Source organism: Vicugna pacos, unplaced genomic scaffold (assembly GCF_048564905.1).
Source record: "Vicugna pacos unplaced genomic scaffold, VicPac4 scaffold_20, whole genome shotgun sequence".
NCBI classification, from domain to species: Eukaryota; Metazoa; Chordata; class Mammalia; order Artiodactyla; family Camelidae; genus Vicugna; species Vicugna pacos.
In genome coordinates this window covers 45,001,112-45,020,505 of record NW_027328741.1, presented here as the reverse complement: position 1 = coordinate 45,020,505, position 19,394 = coordinate 45,001,112, and the positions used below count along the sequence as shown (strand labels likewise).

General features: G+C 32.1%; 1 long non-coding RNA gene across 1 annotated transcript; it reads right to left on the bottom strand.

Annotated features, from left to right (window-relative positions):
- Positions 1 to 13,261: 13,261 nt before the first annotated feature.
- On the bottom strand, positions 13,262 to 14,289 carry LOC140693704 (uncharacterized). The gene is made up of 2 exons (XR_012069401.1): positions 14,024 to 14,289; positions 13,262 to 13,436 (listed from the first exon to the last, which is right to left on the bottom strand). It is a non-coding gene; the product is annotated as an uncharacterized lncRNA (long non-coding RNA).
- Between the last annotated feature and the right edge of the window lie 5,105 nt (positions 14,290 to 19,394).

Below are 19,394 nucleotides of genomic sequence, written 5' to 3'. Positions count from 1 at the left end.
GCAAAATGGAAAGAAAGAGACAAAATGGACACCATTAATAATGACATAACAATCTACATAGAGTCCTAAGGGCTCTACACAGACTATTATGAACAATAAAAAATTTCAGCAAGGGAGCAGGGTATAAAATTAATGTAAAGAATTCTCTTGCATTGCTACACATTAATCATGAGATACCCTAACATGTACGTTGAATGCAATACTATTTAAAATCCCATCCCACCGAATATCTTGGAATAAATGTAACCACATATATGAAATATCTACACACGGAAAATTAAAAAGCATTGACAAAGAAATTAAAAAAGATTCAAAGAGTTGGAAAGATGTGCTCTGGATTGAAGGAGTTAACATTGTTAACATGGCCTTACTAAACAAAGAAACCTATAGATTTAGTGCAACTCGTGTTATGAAGCTTTAGTATTTCCCACAGAACCAGAAAAATATAACTCTAAGTTTTACAAGAAACTATTAAAAATTGCCAAAATAATCTTCAGGTAAAACAACAAATCTGGAGGTATAAATCTCCCAGTTACCTTACTATAATACAAACCTACAGTAATAAAAACAGCATGGCATTGGCACAGAGATATAATCCATAAAAACATATAGAGAGCCTAGAAATATTTCCACACACCTATGAGTAATGGATGAATGATAAATGAGGCAAGAGTACACAATGGAGAAAAGACAGTCTCGTCAAAGGATGGTGTTGGGAAAGCTGGACATCTTCATGTAAAACAGTGAAATTAGAGCATTCCCTGACATCATATACAAAAATAAACTCCAAGTGCATTAAGGACCTAAATGTAAGACCTGATACCTTAATTCTGCTAGAAAGGAATATAGGTGATACCCTATTGGATATATATCATAGGAATATTTTCTTATATCAGTCTCTTATGGTAAAAGAAATAAAAGCAAAACTAAGCAAGTGGGACCTAAACAAACTTAAAAACTTCTGCACAGATAAGTACACTATCAATGAAATGAAAACATTGCCTGTGTAATTGGAGAACATATATGCAAACAATGCAAGTGACCAGGGGTTAATAGATGTAGGTTAATAGATGTAACATGGATTTAGGTTACCCAACTCAAGGTGAAAAACAAAAGTCCAATCAAAAACAAGAGCAGAGTACCTGAGTTAATATTTTTCCAAAGAAAACATATAGATGAGTAACAGGCAGGTGATAAAAATGCTCAACATTACTAATTACTAGGTAATTGCAAATCAAAACCACAATGTGTTATCACTTCACACTGGTCAAATGGCTATCATCAAAAAGTCTACTAATAGTAAGTGTTGGAGACAATATGGAGGAAACAAATCACTTGTATACTTTGGTAGGAATGTAAATTGGTACAAATTCTATTTAAAACACTATTCAGATTTCTTTAAAAAGAAAAAAGAGAACTACAATATTACACAGTAATAACTCTCCAAGGATAAATCTGGGGAGAAACACTAAATTGAGAAGAACTAATGTTCACAACAGCACAGTTTATAATATGCAAGACAGGGAAGCAATCTAAGAGTCCACAGTAGACTATGGACTTAAGAATATATGATGGTTCTATAAATATGCAATGGAATAATACTCAGCCATGAAAAATTATAACACATTGCTATTTCAGCATCATGAATGGACCTAGTAAATACTTTGTTTAGTGAGGTAATTTAGACAAAGACAAAAGTATATAATTTAATTTATATGTGGAATCTAAAGAATAACACTTATCTGTTTACATCTATCTGAAGCTATCTATTGATAGATGATAGATAAATAATTAGATAGAAGTATATATACATAGGCACATGATAGATAGATAGGTAGATAGATAGATAAATAGATAGATTGATAGAAACATGGTAGAAGGATAGAGAGATTTGATAGACAAGACTGAAGCAGACTTAAAGAAACCAGTAAACATTTATGTTTACCAAAGATGAAGGGAAAGGCAATTTAATGGTAGGACATTGACAAATACAATGTAATATACATAAAGGAGATAAACAACAAGGATAATCTGTATAGATCACTGAGTTATTCACAATAACATAAAATAATTGCATGTTACAATTATTGTAATCATTTATAATGCAATATAATCTACAAAGATGTTGGAATCACTAAGCTGTACATCTGAAACTACACAATATAGTACATCTACTGTACTTCAATTAAAATTAAAACATCTCATGTATAATTTAGTCATTTTTGTGCTGATAGCATCTTCCTTTAATATTGTTTTATTTTTACTCTTTACAATTTATGACTACAGATTAAAATTGTTTCTTATACTGTTGTGAACAACTTACCAGATTGATGTATCTATATTTTTTGCAACTGATTACCTATTTTTCTCTCTTTAATCCATATAGAATAGTAGCATTTAAAAACATACCCAAAGAAACAGTTGCAAATTTCTTGTGGTCTCTGCTTAGCATTTTGTTCAATGTTTTGTGTATTTTTGCCACTTTATTTTTCTTAGAATAGCTCTTTTCTGCACCTTTTGTAAGATGTGTCTGTTTTGCTTTTTTAAACCTTTCAGGTTTTGTTTGTCTGCTAAAGTCTTTATTTTCACTTTATATCTAAGCGATAACTGAGCAAGGTAGAGTATTCTTAGTTGAGAGATTTTTTATATCAGTAGTTTGAAAATGTCATTTTATTTACCCTTGGCATATGTTTTCTGCTCAGAAATCTGCTGATAGCCTAATCGGGGTTCCTTTCTAGATTATCATAACTTTCTTTCACTGCCTTTAAAATTTTACTCTGTCATTCACTTGCCAATTAGCATATGACATATCTTGAAGGAGGTCTCTTTGTCTTAAAGTTATTGGTGTTTTGTCGGCTCACAGACTTGTATATCAGTTCCTTACCCAGGCTCGGGAAGTAATCAACTATTACTTCTTTAAATAAACCATCAGCTGCCATCTAATTTTCTTCTCCATCCAGGATTTCACTCAATTGTACACTTCCTGAAGAAGTCTGATGGCTATTGTAGAATTTCCTCACTTTTTACTATCTTGTATCTTTGCCCTCTCCTATCATTTCTAGTTTTGTTTTGGTGACTTTGCTAAACTCTCTTCCACAAAGACAGTCTTCTTCCAATGCTTTCTGTTGCATTCTTCATCTCATTTACTAAGTTCATCTGGTCCTCAAACAATGTTTGGTTATTTTACAGTTTCAGTCTATTAGGTAATGTTTTACTTACCATCATTTATTTTAATTCTGAGCTCACTAAACTGCTTTCTGAGTTTTGTTTTTATATTGAGTTTCTGTATGACACCTATTTGGATTCTCTATTAGTTATATGGCAACATTCCATGACTTTATCTTTGTTTACTGCAAGGTTGACATTGTGTGAGTGTGTGTGTGCGTGTGTGTCTGCATCTGTGTCGGTGTCCATGTGTTTGTATCTGTGTGAGTGTGTGCCCTAGAATGTTACTGTGATTGGTCATGGTCTTGGTAAATTATTGCTCTGATGACACTAAATAACATATAGGGAGTTGGAGTCCTTGCTTTTTTGATCTGGTAGTTTAAAATACTGCACAATATTTGGTTTTATTTACCTGAGCTACCTCTGATAATAATTGAAAATGGCACTTTCCAGTCGTTACTGTCTGGATAAATGATTGCTTATATTGTCAATTCTTGGACATCTCTGGTAGCTAATACCACTGTAGTCACTGGGAAGGTGAACCATTCCTTTTATCTGTTATTCCTTGAGACTCAGTGTACACATTGAGGAAAGGTGTAAAGACAGGTGGGTAGTTGGAATCAAACAAGTGTCTTAGCCATGTCCAGTGTTGCAAGGTACCTTGTCTCCACCACTGTGAATGGGGAGTAGGGAAAGTGTCATGAATGTCTGAGTGTTTGAAGGATGGAATTTCTGTCTCCATTGTGGCTCCCTCTTAGTTACCTGTGACCATGAGTACTGGTGCAGTTGGAGACTGAAGTTGTGTGAGCCACTGAGACCCTGTTTCTACTGGGTACTCTGAACCTGTGGGCTCAGATACCCTAGTCAGTGGGCCTTGGATGCAGGCACCAACACTGCTCTTCCCTCAGTTCAGCCTCCTTTATTTATTTTACCCCATCAAACTTCAGCTGTACACATGCGTTCTGGAGTATTGTTTTGTGTTGTACTTATTTTTGTTGAAATGTGATCATTTCACTGACTGTAGATTTAAGTGGAGAGGCAGAAATAGCTTAAACTTATGTCACTTTTTTAAAACTGTATGCATTTTCATTAAAAAGCTTAAATTCTACTAAGGACATTATAAGAACAGTAAAGAAATTGAACATATCACCTCCCTTAATTTCAGAGTACTACAAAATATTTTGTTTTTCCTGGGTTCTTTTCTTCAATGTTTTTCCCACATACTTGCACATTTTATTATAATATATGCCTATAATCTCCTTAAAATCATTTAAATTATTAAAATATTTCTCTCTGCTGTAAATATAGACCTGTTGCTTCTCTAATTTATATCTAGTAGCTTGCACATTTCTGTCTTCTATATCCAAATTCCCTGTTCCCAGAGGAAACCACTACTTGGTACACTACACATATATATGTGATTCTGTCTCTGTTTTTTATGATTATTTCTCTTATATCTTTAGTTTCCTCATGTAAGTGATAACATAGAGTGTTTTTCTCTGTATGACTTATTTTCCTATGTGCAACACACTCTGGGTCTAGTCACATTACTCAGAATGGCAGAATTTTATTTTTTGATATGAAAATGACTAAGTATTTATTATGTTGTCTATATCTCATGTCTACTTCAGACAATCATCTGTTGATGGGCAGTTGAGTTGTGCATCTATCCTTGACTATTATAAATGATGATGTTAAGAACATTTGGGGTAATATATACTTTAAAATTAATGTTTTCATTTTTTTCAGATTTATACCAAAACCTGGAATTGCTGCAACATATAATGCTTCTATTTCTACCTTTTATGGGCACTGTCCACACTTTTATAATAGTGGAAGCATCAATTTATATTTCCACCAAATGTGTACCTGAGTTCCCTTTTATCAACATTCTTATAAATGTTTGTCATTTGAAGACTTTTTATTAGCCATTTTGGTTGCTGTGAGATTATATTTCATTCTGGTTTTTATTTACATCTTCCTAATGAATAGCAACGTTATGTTTCTTTTTATGTGCATGAAAATCATCCACGTGTCTGTTTTTGAAAGTTTCCAAGAAGATCCTTCAACTGTTTTTAAGTTGGGGTCTTTGATTTTTAAATAATGTGCCTTATATACTATATATATATTATTGATATTAACAAAATGTTGGTTTCATTGTCTGAAATTCTTCTTGCTATTCTGTGTTTTGTAATAAGTCTTGCTGAAGGTTTCCTTTGCTCTGCAAAAGATTTTGCACTTCACCCTTTTACAAGAAGTGGAATCCCTGTATCACATACTATATCTATTTTTTCCACAGTAATCTAAAAACTGTTATTGTCAGTTTTCCTTTTTTTTCACTTAGGAGTTAGAAGAAAAATAAATATTGCTATTATTTATCTCAAAGTCAGTTCTGCTCCTGTTCTTGGTCAGAAATTATATAGTTCCAGGTTTTACATTTAGGAAATTAATCAATTTTTATCTTATTTTTATATTATGGAAGGAAGTGCTCTTACATCTTCCATTTACATGTACTGTCCAGTTTTCCCAGAACTACTTGTTGAAGAGACTGCCTTTTTTCCATTGTATACTCTTGCCCCCTTCATTGTAGACTAATTGACCATATGTGTGTGGGTTTATTTTAGGACTCTTTATTTGTTCCATTGATCTGTGTGTCTCTTTTAGTGCCATATTTTGATGTTTTCATTAGTATAGCTTTGTTGTATGTTCTAAAGTCAGGGAGGATAATAACCACAGCTTTGTTCATTTTTCAAAGAAAATTTTAGAAAATTTGGCTCTTTCATATTTTTGAATAGGTTTTAGCATATTTCTCCTTGTTTTGTGAAGTAACTTATGGCTTCTGTGAGAATAGAAATTTACTTAAAGTTAAAACCTGGGAAAAATAATAAAGTGTGGAGGATAAATCATACAATATTAAACAACAAATGGATTGCTGTATAAATCAAAAATTATATATGAAAATATAACTACAAAAAAATTCCATGGGGTATAGCAAAAGCAGTATTAATAGGGATGCTTATAGCAAAATAATCCCACTTATACAAATAAGAAACATCTCTCTCTTTTAACATAATCTTACAAACAAAGATGTAGCAAAATAATAAACAAACTTATTAGTAGACGGAAAGACATCTGAAAGGTCAGAACATAAATAAATAAAATAAACATTAAATTAGAAACATCTAATCAAACTAAATAATGGCTTTTGAAAGAAAAATAAAATTGATAAACTTTTACCAGACTCATCAGCAAAATAAACAGTACAGATTAATAAGCTAAAAAAATGAATAAGAAGTTACAGCTTATATCAAAGTAACACAAAGCATCATAATGAGATAAAAAAAATACATGGCAATTAATATGCAAACCCTAGAAGAAATGGACTATTTGTTAGAAAGACATAATCTCCCGGATGGAATGAGAAACAGAAAATATGAACAGATTATCACTAATGAAATTGAACATGTAATTAAATAAAATCTCCCAAGAAACAAAATTCCAGGCCTAGACAGCTTCACAGGTGACTTCTGCCAAACATTTAGAGAAGAGCTATCACCTATACTTCTCAGAGAATTCCAAAAATTTGCAGAGGAAGGAAGGCTTCCTACCCCAATATTCTGTATCACACTACTACTAAAACTGGAACAAATACCTCATAAAAATGCAGGTTAAATACTATTGATAAGCACAGATACAAAAATCATCACTAAAATGTTAGCAAAGCAAACAATACATAAAAAGAATTATAAATTATGAATAATTCCATTTATTCCAGGGATGTAAATGTGATTCATTATGAACAAATTAATTAATATGATATACACCTAACAAATTGAAGAATAAAAATTATATGGTCACCTCAAAGAATCATATTATATTTAGGCCAATTCAGTATCTATTTATGATTATATTTTTCCTCAAAGTGGGCATAAGGAAACATACCTCAACACACTTAAGGTCATATATGACAAGAACTCATCTAACATGACTCTCACTGATTAAAAGCTGAAAGAATCTCCTTTTGGAGCAGGAAGAAGGCAAGAATGTTCTCTCTTACTACTTTTATTCAGTATTGTATTGGAAATTCTAGCCATAGCTATCCAAAATAAATATAAATATAATACAGTGAGTTAAGAAAAGGAGTAGACGTATCTGTATGCAAATGAAATAATTTAAATTGAAATCCTAAAAATGATGCCACAGAACTACTAGGGATTATCAATGCATTTGGCAAAATTTCAGAATGTAAAATTAACATACAGAAATCTTGCATTCCTACTTACTAACAACAAGTTAACAGATAGAAAAATTGAGGGAACTGTCTCATTTACTGTTGCATTCCAAAAAAAAAATAAAATCAAAAATATATCCAACCGAGGAGGTAAAAGACCTGTACTCAGAACACTATAAAATATTTATAACAGATATTGAAGATAATGAAAACAGATGAATGGATATACTCTGTTCATAGAGTAGGAAAACAATATTGTTTAAATGACAGTAGTAGACAACAAAATACACAAATTAAATTCAGTCCCTATTAAAATACCTAGTGTATTTTCAGACACTTACAAAAAATAATTATTAAATTTACATGTAAACACAAAAGAGTTGAAATCACTAAAAAAAATAAAAGAAAAGAAAACAAACTATAAACCCAAACAACTTTGACAAAAACAAAGAGGATGCATCACTGTCCCTGATTTTAAACTATAATACAAAGCTACAGTAATGTATATGGTAGTGGCACAGAACAAATAGAATAATGGAACACAACGGAATGCCAAAAAATGAAATCAGACAGTTATGGTCATTTAGCCCATTACTGAAATGAATATACAGTGGGGGAATGGGAACCAACAGGCACATGAAATCGGTCAACATCACTAACCATCAGAAAAATGCAACTCCAAAACATAATGAGATTTTATGTCAGTCCTGTCATAATGATTATTATCAAAAAGATAACAAATATGTGTTGGTGAGAATGTAAGAAAAAGAACCCTGATGCACTGATTGAATGAATGTAAATTCGTGCTGCCACTGTGGAAAAAAGTATGGAGTTTTATCTAAAAATTAAAAATGAAATATGATCCAACATTTCTATATTTGGATACTTATTCCAAGAAAATAAAAACACTAATCAGAGAAGATATAGTCAGTCCTATATTCACTGTGGCATTATTTAAAATAGCCAGGATATGGAAGCAAATTAATTGCTCATCAATAGATGATGGATAAAGAAGAAATGTGTTTATAGTATATATATCGACCCATCTATTAACTAAAGATTTATCTATATATATATACACACACACTAAATATATATATATGTATATTTATTATTATGTACAAACACACATAAAATACAATGGGGTATCACTCAGCTCTAAAATGAATAATTTCTTGTCATTTGCAACAAATTGGTAGACTAAGAGGGTTATATGCAAAGTGCAATAATTCAGGTAGAGAATGACAAATGCTGAATTGTTTTACTCATAATTGGAATTTAAAACAAATGAACACAACAAAACAGAAAAGGAGTTACACATAAAGAAAAAAAGAGTTCGTTCAAAAAAAGGAAGGAAATGTGGTGAAGAAAAAGAAATAGTTGAGGAAAATTAAGAGAGAAAATTTTCAATTTGCAAACTAAATGAGTCAGTGAAAAAAATGTACTCTATGAGGAATAGTCAATAACTATGAAATATCTTTAGATAGCAACATATCATAACTAGATTTATTCTTCTGATCAGTTTGAAACATATTAAATATAGAAAAGAGTATGTTGTGTAAGAGAAACTAACACAGTGTTATACATTAATGTACAGTTCAAAAACAAAGAAACATACTTATAGAAAAAAGATTACATTTGTAGTTAACAGAGGCAGGGGTTGGGAAAGGAGAATTTAATTAATACACTCAAAAACTACAAACATCCAGTAGTAAAATAAACCTGTTATGGGGATGCCCCATAGTAACATGAAAATTACAATTAATACTGCTTTATGTTCTATATGAATGTTGCTAAGAGATTAGACCATATGTTTTCTCATCACAACCAAAAGACAAATTGTATTTCTTTAAAATTGTATCTAAATGAGATAATGAATACTCCCTAAAATTGCTATGATATTTATTTCATGATACTTGTAAATCAAATCACTATCCTGTGCACCTAAACTTTCACAATGTTTTATGCCAGTTATATATCAATAAAAGCGGAAGGAAAAATGGAAAGTCAATGGTAATTATTTCCCATGTCATTTCTCATGATTGTTTATGCAGCAAGTAAACTTGAGTCATGATCTACTTATCCTAGGTAAAGATACTAAAAAATAAGTGATTCTAATAAATTATTCATAAAGATAATATTAAAATTAGTGTTTTACCATGCCTTAAATTTTCTTCATGTTAACAGCCCACTGTTTCTGAAGGCATCAAAATTTCACTCTGTGTATTCATCTGAGATTAGGGAATAGATACAAATTTAATAATGGCTGCTCTTGCTGTGAGTGATAAAGTTCACTGTCTCTGAATGATGGTCTCATCTCCCTGACAGCATCTGTAAGAAATGATCATGCTAGGTTGCTAAAAATCTCAGCAAGGTAAAATCTCAGAAATCCTACAATTCTTAACTGTTTTGCAATGGGAATGCAATATTGACAAAGACTTGATTTTGGATAAAAATGTGGTGTTTTCTCATGGTTTAATTAGGGGATGTGTGAATAATGCCAGAGATCCAAAACAAACATTCTTGCTCAAGTGCTGGGCAAAGATGTGTAAAGATTCTGCATTATTAGGACTGAGGATTGCTTTCAAAATGATGACTACACTCACTCTATTCCAGGTAGTCCAAGGAAAGAAGGGTTATTGCAATTTGTAGTTGAACAGGAATAAGTCAGTGGTTCAGTCTCTATAAATTAGACAACGGGTGTTCAAAGACAAAATAAGTTGTGCCAACAATGAGAATTAAAAGAAAAAACTTGGATATATACTTAAATTAATAAGAGACACAGTCCTGTGCTGGGCTCTGGGGACTGGATTATGTATATGCTTCCGTCCAATTCAAGGGTTCAGTGGCCTGGCCCTAGCATCAGCTCGGGATTCAACGAACAGGTAACAAATTGTATACTGGGAGAAATATAATCTACCTCTCCCTGATCAGAAGAAATTCTGGTGGCTCAATTGAACTCTTAATTCACAGAGATTCTGCCAGATGCAGAGGAATAATTCACTGATTACTCAGCTAAGAAAAAGTTACTGCTTAACAATCCATCTTCACACACACACAGTGGTAGACAGATTTGTAGTATTTAGTGGGAAGAATTTAGTCGGCAGAGCTCATAATAATTTTCAAAGCACAACCCCACTTTTGTAATTTTGCCAATAGTCTAGATTTCCCTGGTAGAAAACCACAGATGGACAAACAAACAAAATTCTTCTTTAGAATTTCTAATTTTGAAAGTAAACTGTAGCTTTTGACTTATCAGTATAGAACCCTGTTAAGATGATCATGGTAAGACCCATTGACTGATAAGAGAGCTGGAAACTAACTATTGAACCAATCCATCTGAGCCCCAGAATGCTAATGTAAGCAACAACATAGCCACCATCAGATTTGAGCTGACAAATATAAAAGTTTGATGTTTCTGTTATAGGAACAACCACTGCTGTCCAGACACAGTTCTCCTGCTGCAAGTGGGCTCTTTTCTTCTCTTGGTAAAGGTCATATTGCTGGGATATTGCTAGAGATTACCCTGGCCCATTTGCCCATTCTCCATATTATCAAAGGCTTTCTTCACTACTGATGACACATTTTTCAGGACTCAAAGTGCCATTCAATTATTATCAGCTGGCACTGGCAGCATGATTGTGAGCAGAAGCCTAAGGCTCCCTGACATTGCCTACAATTTTTCCAGCATTTCAGTGCATTTCACATTCTGAAAATGCTTCACATTTTATTTTAAATTAATGGGAAATTGTCAAATCTTCCATGAATATTTCATATTTCCTAATATCTGCAGAAATTTGGTATTCTTGCAGTTGAACAAATTTTTAATTCCACAACCCTCACCTCCTTCTAGTCCTCACATATAAGATTGCAATTTTGTTACTGAATATGACCACCACATACAAGGGTCTAGTACCTATTAGATACTCCCTTGGTAAAGGTTAGAAGGGGGAAGGTTTTGTGGGTTGTACAAACGTTCATTAAAGGTTTGCAATGGCACTGTCTCTTCTGTACAAAGCTCTGATTCTAAGAAGTAAATTAAATAGAAGTCAGGGTAGTAATTGGTATGGGGAAGAAATTCAGCTATTTTGGGGTGGGTGGGTGATGAAGAGACAGGAAAATACCCAACAAATGAGAAAGGAATGCTTTAGTCCTCTGGAGGCATGAATTAAGAAGAAACTCATACTTTGTCTCCTGGACCTGCCTCCAATTACTGTCTTGAATGACTAGTACTTGGGCTATGAAACGAGCTACTTTGTGGTGAAGAGTAAAGACCATAACGAAATATTTTGAAAACCATGAGAGTTTTGTTGTTTCAGGAAAGTAGATTTTGCTTAAAGTCAACATGTATTTTTCATTCACTAAATACTAAAATGCATCAGGTGGCATGTGCTTTGCTTACTGTGCTGGTATCCAAGTTAGACAAAGAATGGGGAATAGACAGAAAATATCTGGAGGAGGTGGTTTCTGTGCTGACACTGTTAAAGTGTAAGTAGGTAAAAGGAGGACACCGAAATTCCAAGGATGAGCTGGAGCCAAAGTGTTGAGTTTGCAACTTAAATTGTTGACAAGCATTTGCCTGGATGTATCTCTAGATACAGTGAAATGTAAGGATATGCCAAGGTAGTCAGTTGCCAGATTTATAAATAAGTGACTAAACAGAGTTAAGTTTGTGGGCTAAGAGTTTTTAAGGAATTGAGTGCCACCCTGAGGACGTAAGAATGTATTTGGCTGGAACATAAAAGCAAAATAAAGTATTGACTAGAAAATATAGTGTAGAATCTTGAGGGCAGGAAATTAAAGCACCAACTGGAATGCTTTGAGAACAGCACAAAGAAGACCATAGATAAAATTACTTCTTAAATTGTACCACATGCTGAATGTGCCATCTGAGACTACATCATGTGAGCTTTATGATTCCAGGGATGACATAAGAGAGACCATGATCCCTGGGCCGGTTCCTGCATTTATTTCCAGTTCCAACCTATCCTAACTTAACACTTTTAATTCTTTCCAGGATGAACCAGAAACCACTTAGTTATTTTCCCTCTCTCCATGTTTTAGTCTTTTTCCAAATTCTTCCATTTCTTCTTCTTCCTTACAAGAAATTATTTAAATTTACTCCCATATTTTTCCATCAAACGATCATATCAAATATCTATTTTTGTGTTTAAATGGTAACTTAGTCTCCCATTTAACTCTTAACTCTATTTATAATAAATAAGGAAAATACAGATACACATCTATGTTTATTGTTCAAATAAGAAAATTGCAGATATTTGTCGACATTTGCCAACATCAATTTTAATCTTTGTTATCCTGCATAATCTGGTAGTCCTCTGGTAGATCAGTTGTAATTTGATTGACGTCCATAAGCTGAAGATGGCTGATGAGTTGGCCTTGAAGGAGAGTTAGCTGATATATCAGCTATCACTGGCACTGGAAACCGTGTGTTGCTCCCTGGTTGAAGCTGAGAAAATCGACCTTCATTGGCAGATATGTTGTGATATCTATTTGGAAAAGTAGAAGGCTCCAACATCTGTCCAAAATAATTGCTCTGTGTGGGAGACAAGATGCTGTACTGAGAAGTAGAAGTTGTAGCTGTAATGAAGTTCACAACATGGCCATTTGCTTCAGTGTAGCTGCTTTGGGAGTGCCCGTGGACAGTGGTCAACTGATTTAAAATAGCACGTTGATCCACAGCAATTTGTTCTGGTGGTCTAACTGACATTGATGATGGAGGAGAAAAATTACCTCTGATCCGGGTAGTTGTATCACCAATTATGTGGCTAGTAGAGGGCTTTCTTATTAGAGGCATGTTTAAATTTTCAGAAGGCAAAAATGCATTTTCTGCACTAGTGTCAGTCACAAAACCAGAGTTATGATTATCCACATTATCCCCTGCTTAAATGTGCTTCTTCTTGAATTCTTCAGCCAATGAAGATATCAGAGGGGCATTTTTAATCCCAACTCTTCTTTTAATTCTCACTAAAAGCTGGGGACAAACTAGTTTAAAATTTGGATAATGATAGAACTGCAGCTAGAACCAAAGGAGAAAGATTTTAGTAAAATTTAAACCAAAATACAAGACTACAATAAGCCTAACCTATAAAATCTCAGATTTCAAGTTTACAATGCAAAGATAATATTATCAAAATATGAACATTGCTGACAATATTTTGAAGTTCCTTATTTGGAAAATACACATTTAAATAGTATAGTCTTCAAATTTAAGGGTTAGCATTTGCAGTAACTGTGAATGCCACCTTTAAAAAGCAGCTTTAATAACTTTATTTAGATTTCTGATATGATTCATGGTTGCAAGAAAAGTTTCTCATAATCTTGGCTACTTAAGACACTGACCTATTTTTTAGAACAAATAAAGTATTTTAGCCTTAGTAGTTTTATAAAATTTTCAAAATCTAGCTTTACATTTACATTACCATAGATTGATGTACAAAATAAAATTTCATATATAAGTTACCAAGCGGTAACTAAAATATCGGTGTACCTTGCTTAAAACAGAAACTACTTTTTCTTCTGCCAGAAAGACATCTAGACAAGCAGATCTTTGAAAATTCTGCCACTCTTTACTAAACCCATAAAGTTTTAGCTGTGTAACTTAACTTTTCATACTTCCAGTTTCAAATATTCTGAAAGAGGCGTTTCTTTCCAAAACTTCCTTCTTAAAGACATCTTCATCAATCACTATGGAAGTTCCATTATCATCCCACAAGATGGATTTAAATTGGTCACTCCCAGGCATTTTCCAGAGTTTTCTTGGAAATGCCAGAAAACAAAAATCATTATCTTCATCTGGTTTAGAGACACAATATTTGTAAAATGTTCTTTATATCAAGAATTCTTCAGACAAAGTCTGAAAAGCATTTTCTTCAGTCATAGACTTCAAGTCCAAGTCATCAGAGAATATTTGTTCACACAATAGAGATCTACCGGAGTTTACTGAACCAGTTGGTCCATATTTATGGGACACATCTTCAAATTCTGATGAAACTTTTGCCATCTTAAATAACTTTTTCTACAGCTACATTTCTAATCTGTGGGATTTTGAGCACTGCAGATTCAAATGATGCTGCAGCAGGCCTGCACAGATAAACTGCTAGGCCATCATAATGGTTCTCACCCTGAGTAGATGTGACATCACAAAACGACTGGTCTCCTAGCAAATCAAGTGAAACATTCAGCCACTGTTTACTTCTCATTCATTTACTTAAAATGAAACATATATGATGGTTACTTTTATAGTGTTCAGTAAATATTGTCCCCACAAAATCTTTTTAAATAATTTAATTTTGGGGTCTATGAAATAAAACCAATCTGCAAACTTTTGTACACAAATTTATACCAGATTGGTGAACAGAGTATAAATAAAGAACAAAATATATAAAATAATTTTAAAGTTTTGGAATTTAAAGTGAAACTTGTGTAAACATGTACAGAAAAGGTATACATATTTCATTATAATTTGTAATTAATGTGAAACTAAATTTGATTTGGAAATGGAAGTAGTTATTTATCTGTGTACTTTACAATAAGTAGCTCTATATTCAAAACATGAGCAGAATAATTATCAGCTTATTTGGTATGTTTATAAATAAATGGTAAATATTTATGAAATAAAACTAGATTAAAAAAATGAATCAAATTTAAGAAATCCCATAGGGGGGAGTTTTTGTTTTAAATTGTAATTCAGTGCTCTATGTAAAACAAAAGTAATTTAGTATTCTACTTTAAAATTAAAAAAGAGATAATCTTATAGTATACTTACTAAAGTTTATTTTTACCGTTCTTTCATTCAGAGGTTTTTCAGTCCCTAGAAGTAATAAACTTTCTTGTCATCTTTATAATCCATACTCTTGTGGCTTCTGTTAAATATTCCAAAATGATTTTGATAAATACACTTATACACAAGATCCTGGGTTCAATAAAATGTGCCTCCATTAAGGAGCAAACAAACAAACAATGAAAAAACAAAGAAATAACAGTATATGTGGGTTGGGATGGAAAATACCAGGTAATGCAATTTAGGAAGCAATATGTTTCTCAGTACCAAAACAGCTGGCAATGTTACTATAATGCGGCATTTTATGGCAAGTGTTTTGTACACCAGTTGTTAATGATAGCTATGTTCTGTATCAGTAATCTGCAGTAAATCCAGTTCTAAAAAATTTGTATTTTTTATTTAGATATAAATTCCAATAAGCATAAGCCAAATTCAAAATGAGTCATAGAATGTTTCAATAAATAAGTGTTCACTCAAGCTACAATGTAAATTTTTCCTTTAGTATGTGTATATTCCATTCAAAGTAAATATTAGCAAGCTGAATTCATGGCATATTATAAGTAATATAAAGTATAGTTGAGTTGGATTTAGTCCTGATTCATAAATTTTATTTAACGTATGAAAATCTCTAAATGTGATACCATCCCTTAAAAAACAAAGAATTGAAAAATAACAATCTCAATATATGTAGGAATATTTTTCACAGATCTGATCTTAACATTTTTATAAAAAAATTCTTAACAAATTCGCTCTAGATATAATATGACTAAACATAATAAAAGCCATATATGACAAACCCATTACTCACATCAAGTTCAATGTTAACATACAGGAAGGTTTTCCTCTGGTCCCATAATAAGAAAAAGTAGCTCATTCTCACAAGTCATAAATTACACTACTAGAAGTCCTAGCCAGAACAACTAGTCAAGAAAATATATAAAATGCATACAACTTGCACGCAAGCAGTAAAATTTTTAAAGATGACCTATTTATACATAGATAACAAACTTCATAGTCTCCTCCAGTGACTGATAGAAATAATGAACAAACCAAGAAAACTTGCAGAATATAAAATTAATATGCAAAATATCCATTGCATTTTTATATAGTAACAACACATTATCAGAAAGAGAAATTAGGAAGACAATTGCGTGTAAATTTATACCAAGAAGAATAACATAGGAATATATTTGATAAGTGAAATAAATTATCTAAACATAGATCTATAAATTACAGCTGCAAGAAATATAAGTAAACAAAATATATAAAAGATATTCTGTGCTTACTGATTGTATACAATGTGGGGAAATATTCTAATCTATATTTCACATGTTCAATCTCGCCAGCACAAATTTTCAGGAGAATCTCCTTTCTTCATTTCATACTCTTGCTTCATTTTTCATGGGTTAATTGATCATAGGTGTGAGGGATTATATCTGGTTGCTCTATTCTCTTTTATTGATAGGTGTCAGTTTTAGAGCCAGTATCATATTGTTTAAATAACTAAAGCTTTGAAAGACTGTTTAACATCTGAGAATTTACACTATTAAATTTAATACTCTTTTTCAAGATTATTTTGTCAACTCATGATTTTTGTGTTTACATTAAAATTTTTGAAATTATTTCTTCTATTTAATGGAAAAATCTCCTGGGTATTTTAACAAGAATCAAATTAAATATAGATTCTTTGGGTAGTATGGTTGTTTCAAACACATTGTTTCACAACATTAACATAAGAGATCTTTTAATTTCTTTGGAACAGTTTTAAATTCTACAATCAATTTTTTCTATTTTTTATTATAAACGTTTTCTCCTTATTTGTTAACTTCATTTGTAGGTATTCTTTACATATATATATATATATATATATATATATATATAATTATATACATTATATTTAGAAAAACGTTTCCCACACAAATACAACAGACAGAAGGCAGTGGCAAGACATATTCAAAGTCGAGAATGAGAGAAAGCTGCTATCTAAGATAATGTATCAAGCAAGGCTATCCTTTAGAATAGAAAGAGAGATAAATAACTTCCACACAAGCAAATACTAAAAGAATTTAGCAACAGAAAAAGAAATAATGAAACATCTTCTCTAAAAATAAAGAAGCAGGATGCTATAGAAATGAGAAAGTCATAATTAGAAAGGCAATAGCTACAATGACTTACAACAGAATAAACATGATGTTGTAAAACAGGACATCAAAATTTTTAAGTGTCAGAGAGTGAAATAGGAGAATACAGAGTATTTTCTTCCTGTTTCTGTTCTCTGTAGGATGGGTTTGAGTTTGTATTCCTTTCAGTTAATATAAACAGTTATAGTAACGGGTCAATATACATACAAAATAGGGTAACCATAAGTCAAAATCTTACAATGAAGTCACAAAGCCAGAAAAAAACCAAGATAAAAAAGAAAACTTATCAAGCCACAAACAGAAAAAGAAATGAACAAAAAAGAAATACCAAATCAACTGGAAAATTAAGTTCAAAATGGAAATAAACACCAGTTTATAAATAATTTTTACAAATGTTAATGGACTTAGTGCTTCAATCAAAAGATATATATTGTCAGATTGGATAATATAACAAGACCCTACATTATGAAGTATACAAGAGACCCACTTTAGTAAGAGGAACACACATCAATTGAAAGTCAAAAGATGGAAAAGTATATTCCATGCAAATGGACATGACAAGAAAGCAGGAATTGCAGTACTGACTTCACACAAAATAGACTTTGCAAGAAAGGCCATAGAGAAAGATAAACAAGGGCATGATATAATAATTAAAGGAGCAATAAAAATGAGGGTATTATACTCATTAAGATATATGCACTCAATATTGGAGCACCTTAATACAGAAAGCAAATACTAATAGATAAAAAGTGAGAAATCAATGGGAACACAATCACAGTAGGAGAATATAACTCCCAATTACCATCACTAGACTGGTCTTTCAGACAGAAAATTAATTAGGGAACAAAGATTCTAAAAGATACGATAAAATAATTGGAGTTGGTTGATGTTTTCAAAACAGTACTTCTCCCCAAAACAGAATATATATTCTTTTCCAGTGCACATGGAACATTTCCTAGGATAGTTTATGTACTCAGGCACAGAAGAAGCCTCAACCAATTTAAGAAGATAAAAATAATTTCAAGCATCTTTTCTGAGTATTATACCATGAAACTAGAAATCAATCACAGAAAATGGAGAAAATATGACAACATGTAAATTAAAAAACATGGTACTAAAACAAGGGGGGAGGTGTTGTAGTAAAAGAAGAAATTAAAAAAAATCTTGAGAAATATGTCACAACACTTTACAAAGTCTATGGAATACAGTTAAAGCAGGCTTAAGAGGGAAGTTCATAGTGACAAGTTCTGCCTCAAAGTAGAAGAGCAATTTCAAGTAAATTATCTAACGTTCTATGTAAACTAATCATGAAAAGAAGAGCCAACAAAACCAAAAGTCAGCAAAAAGTGGGAAAATAAAGATCAAGGGAGAAAGAATAGAAATAAAAATTAAAAAATAGAAAAAATCAATCTTATTGTTTTTTGAAATAATCAACAAAACTGAAAAAACTCAGGACAGCTCACCAACAAGAAAAGAGAGAGCACACAAATAACATAAGAAATGAAAATGGAGAAACTACTAAGAGTACAACAAATTTGCATAATATCATAAGGGATTACCATGAGCAACTGCATGGAAACAAACTGGATAACCTAGAAGAAATGGAGAAGTTTCTGGAAATATTCAGCCCACCTTTATTGCATCAAGAAGAAATTGACCATTTGAACTGACAGATCACCAGAAATGGAATAGAGTTATCAATAAAATAAAAAATCTCTGCAAACAAAATTTCAGACCCAAATAGCTTCACAGGGGAATTTGACCAAACATACAAAGAAAAATACATACCAGTCCTCCTCAAATACTTCCAAAAGATTGATATGGAGCTAGAACTCCCAAACTCACACCATAAGGCCAACATTAACCTGATAACTAAACCAGACAAAGACACTACCTAAAAAGAAAACTATAGGCCAATATCTTTGATAAACATATATGTAAAAGTCCTTAAGAAATTATTAACAGAATCCAACAGCATGTAAAAAGATCATGCACCATTATCAAGTTAGGTTCATCCCAGAAACGCAAGGATGGTGTAACATATGCAAATCAA